The sequence below is a fragment of the Nanorana parkeri genome, unplaced genomic scaffold (genome assembly GCF_000935625.1).
Source record: "Nanorana parkeri isolate BGI_ZX_2015 unplaced genomic scaffold, ASM93562v1 scaffold3200, whole genome shotgun sequence".
Taxonomy (NCBI): Eukaryota; Metazoa; Chordata; class Amphibia; order Anura; family Dicroglossidae; genus Nanorana; species Nanorana parkeri.
Window position 1 is genome coordinate 606 of NW_017309468.1, and position 4,469 is coordinate 5,074.

General features: G+C 46.5%; 1 pseudogene; it reads left to right on the top strand.

Moving 5' to 3' along the window:
* Window positions 1-473: 473 nt before the first annotated feature.
* Window positions 474-3,317, top strand: LOC108802883 (annotated as a pseudogene).
* The last annotated feature ends 1,152 nt before the right edge of the window (window positions 3,318-4,469 follow it).

Consider the following 4,469-nt stretch of genomic DNA (forward strand, 5'->3'; position numbering starts at 1 on the left):
TTCATTCAGAACATATTTTACTATCATCCAGTTTCTGAATGGGGAGGAGCCTCTGCAGTGAGTGCTTCTCCCCATTGAGAAACTCATGAATGAACAGGAAGTGATGTAAATCACATCCTGTTCATTCATAACTGGGGATACATAGTACTATATGTGTCCCCAGTTATTTACAAACACGAGTGATCAGCTGATCGCTCCAGTGTTTGTCCTGCACAGAGGACCAGAACATATAACTGATATGTACCGATCCTCTGCCGCTCGGCCACGCACAGGGGGGCTCAGCTTCTCCTCTGGATCCGCGCTGCTCTCCTAGTCAGAGGCAGCGGGGGATCCAAGGAGAAGTGAAAGAAGCACTGCAGCCGCGGGGGGGCAGAGGGCGGAGCCGCTGTCACAGGACTAAGGCCGAGCGGTGAGAGGGGAGAGAGAGCTTCTACATCTGAAAACGCACAGCCATGTGACCTTTTCATGTCCAGTGTGCGGGAAATCTTTCACTGAGGAAAGCAAGTTTCTTAAACACCAGAAATATCACAACGGTGGGAAATCTTATTCTTGTTCAGAGTGCGGGAAAAGTTTCACTGCTAAAACAAGCCTTCTTAGACACCAGAGAATTCACACAGGTGAGTGTCCGGATTCATGTGCAGAATGTGGGAAAAGTTTTAGTTACCGACACAATTTTCTTAGACACCAGAAAATTCACACAGGTGAGCGTCCATATGCGTGCTCAGAGTGTGGGAAAAGTTATACTAGCAAAGGAGCTCTTTTTAGACACCAGAGACTTCACACAGGTGAGCGTCCTTATGCGTGCTCAGAGTGTGGGAAAAGTTATACTAGCAAAGGAGCTCTTCTTTGTCACCAGAGAATTCACACAGGTGAGCGTCCGTATTCATGTCCAGAATGTGTGAAAAGTTTTACTAACAACAGAGCTCTTCTTACACACCAGAGACTTCACACAGGTGAGCGTCCGTATTCATGTTCAGAATGTGGGAAAAGTTTTACTAGCAAAGGCGCTCTTCTTAGACACCAGAGACTTCACACAGGTGAGCGTCCGTATTCATGTTCAGAATGTGTGAAACGTTTTACTAACAAAGGCGCTCTTCTTAGGCACCAGAGTATTCACACAGGTGAGCGTCCATATTCATGTTTAGAGTGTGGGAAAGGTTTTGCTAAAAAAGAATCTTTTATTACACACCAAAGAGCTCACACAGGTGAACACCCTTATGCATGTTCTGAATGTGGGAAAAGTTTTTCTAGGAAGAACCATGTTCTTAGACACCAAAGAACTCACACAGGTGAGCGTCCGTATTCATGTTTAGAGTGTGGGAAAAGTTTTACTTACAAAGGATCCCTTCTTAGGCACCAGAGAACTCACACAGGTTAGTGTCCATATTCATGTATAGAGTGCTGGAAATGTTTTACTGACAAATTAAACCTTATTTCACACCACATAATTCACACGGGTGAGCATCCTTTTTAATGTTCAGATTGTGACAAAAATATTCTCTCATATCAGTCAGAGCACAAAAGAGAAAACCAAAAATAAAATAAAGCCCTTCCTTCCTACATAGCCAAGTGGGCCGGCCTGCTCCCGTGGACGTGCATCAAACTTCCCCCTGTGAATAAAAAAAGTGAACCGTGAAATCACAGCACACAAAAACGTGCACAAGGGTGCAAGGTCCTTCCAAAGAAGGGACCTACTTTCCCGACCCCCCGGGGCGCAAGGCTCCTGACAGGGGTTGAGACTGTGGGTCCACCAACCCGAAGGCCGGTGGACCGTTTCCGTCGGGGACCTGCCGAAACAGGTCCCTCACAGTACTAGGCAGGGGGGATCTCCCGAAGAGAAACCCCCCTCCTGGGTGGGAGGAGACAGAGAACCCCGTAGGAGGCACAGAATCTCCTCCCAGCATCAGGAATAGGCCCCGAAGAAACCTGCACCTTCAGCATTTGTGGGTCAAATAGTAAAATAAAAAAGTGCCAATCGTGCATGGAGTGCATAAATAAATCTAAAGTGCCAGTGCACCACTCTGACAGGCCCTAGGGGCCGGAGTGCAAAAATATATCCCCAGACTAGCCATAAGGCCTGTCCAAGAGGCGTTGTGCAGAAAAATGCAATGTGGTGTGTGACCAAGTGATCAGTGAGTCAATGTGGGGTCCCACACCCAAGTGACTTCCTGAGCACCCCTGGGACGCCACCCCCAGGGGGCACAACACCACGGGCTTCTGCCGCCCCCAACCCTCTAGCCTCGACCAAGCTTCGTATCCATTCCCATCAGGAGATAGTTCACCTTCAGAGATCCCTCTGCCGGAGCCCACCCATTAACTTGGGTCGAAAACTCCGAGGGCCTGAAACCTCATCCGGCTCCCTACCAATTACGCCAGGAACCTACCGGCCCGTCCATCCACCCCGCTCAAGTGGCAGCAGACTTTCAATTCCCGACAACTGATAAGAACAGATTTTTTTTTAAATTCTTTTATTTAAAATTTTCAAAATATATACAATATAAAAACAAAAAGCTTCAAAATTGACATCACATACTTCACACTAAGAAAACTACCAATATTCACCATCCCTTTCCCCCCATTCGTTTTATCTTTCAACACTTTTCTCTCTTTTCAGTTTCTCCATTTTCGAAGCCCACAAAAACGAAAAGCAAACTTTAATGATCTGTTTTAACACCCTATCCGGAGCCGGAAAAACCAAGAACGGAAATAATAAAATGGGCAACACCACTGCTTTGACCACCAACATCCTGCCCTCCATCGACAAACTTCTCAAGGACCAAAATCCCACTTTTTTCTTCATTCGTGCCAACACATCCTGCCAACATTCTCTCCCATACAAGTCCACTCCAAACTTAATCCCCAACACCTTCAAACTCCCACCACACACCTGCCACCCACAATTTTCTTCCCTCCCCCACTCACCAAACAACTTACACTCGCTCTTCCCCATATTCACACTGAAGCCACTTGCCATACAAAAAATCTCAATCAACAACTTCACCCTCTGTAATCCAGCCAAATTTTCACACACAACCGTCACATCATCCATATACCCCATCACCTTCAAACTTTTCCCCCACTCCCAGGTATCCCAACCCCCCTTACACACTTATCTTTCACAATCATCCTCACCAAAGGTTCAATCACACAAACAAACAAAATTGGTGACAACGGACATCCTTGCCTTACACCAGATTTAATACATATCCCTCCCGTAGGCCACCCATTCACCATCACAGTACTCACCATACCTTTATACAAACACTCAATCCACCTCATCAGACTCTCCGGAATCCCCATCCTCCTCAACACTTTAAACATAAATTCATGCGCTACCCTTGTCATACGCTTTCTCAAAATCCACCGCCAAAACTGCCACCCTCTGCTTCCTCTCCTTACACCACCACAACACATCCCTCAAACACATTAAACCTTCCCCAATCGACCTTCCAGGCACTGCACACAACTGCTCCTCTCCCACTAAACTACACACAACACCCCTCAACCGATTTGCAATCATCTTCGCAATTAATTTATAGTCCACGTTCAATCGTGAAATCGGCCTCCAATTTCTTAGATCCGTCTTATCCCCTTTTTTATATAAAAGCACAATAATACTTTTAGACATTGACTCCGACATTCTTCCCCTCTCAAGCACCTCTATACAAACCTCACACACATCCTCCCCAATCAACTCCCAATACTTACAATAAAAGTCCACAGTCAATCCATCGCATCCGGGCGTCTTCCCCTTCCTCATACTTCTCAACACATCCTCAATCTCCTCCTTACGCACACTCTCACCCAACTTCAACTTGTCATTCTCACTCAACAAATCCCCCACCTCATCCAAAACCTCTCCTTCCACCCACATATCCCTCCTCCGCTCAGCAAATAAACCAGAATAAAACTTCCATACTTCCTTCCGTACCTCCCCACATCCATCCACCACCCTACCACCCTCACCCACAACCTTCAACATCTCTTCCTTCCCACTATATACCTTTTTAAAGAAAAACCTAGTACATTTTTCATCCTGCTCTCTCACCACCATTCTTGCCTGAGACATAATCGCCCTTCCCCTCATATTCACAAACTTCCTCACTTGCTCTCTTGCTTCAATCAATTCACTCCCCACATTCTCTCCCCACCCTCGCAACTCCTCCAAATACTCCAGCCTCCTCTGCCACATTACATACATCTCACGTTCCTTCCCTACTCTCTCACACCCTTTCTGCACGAAAAACCTCTTCGACCTTTCCTTCACCCATTCCCACCATTCAATCACGTCCGCAAAATCATTCCTCCTCCTCCGCCACTTCCCAAACATCCTGCCATACTCACACTTTATCTCCTCATCCTCCAACAACTCATTATTTAACTTCCACACACCCTTCCCATGCATCATGTCAACCTTCATATCCACAGTACAACCAACCCGACCATGGTCCGTAAAAGGTTCCCTCTGC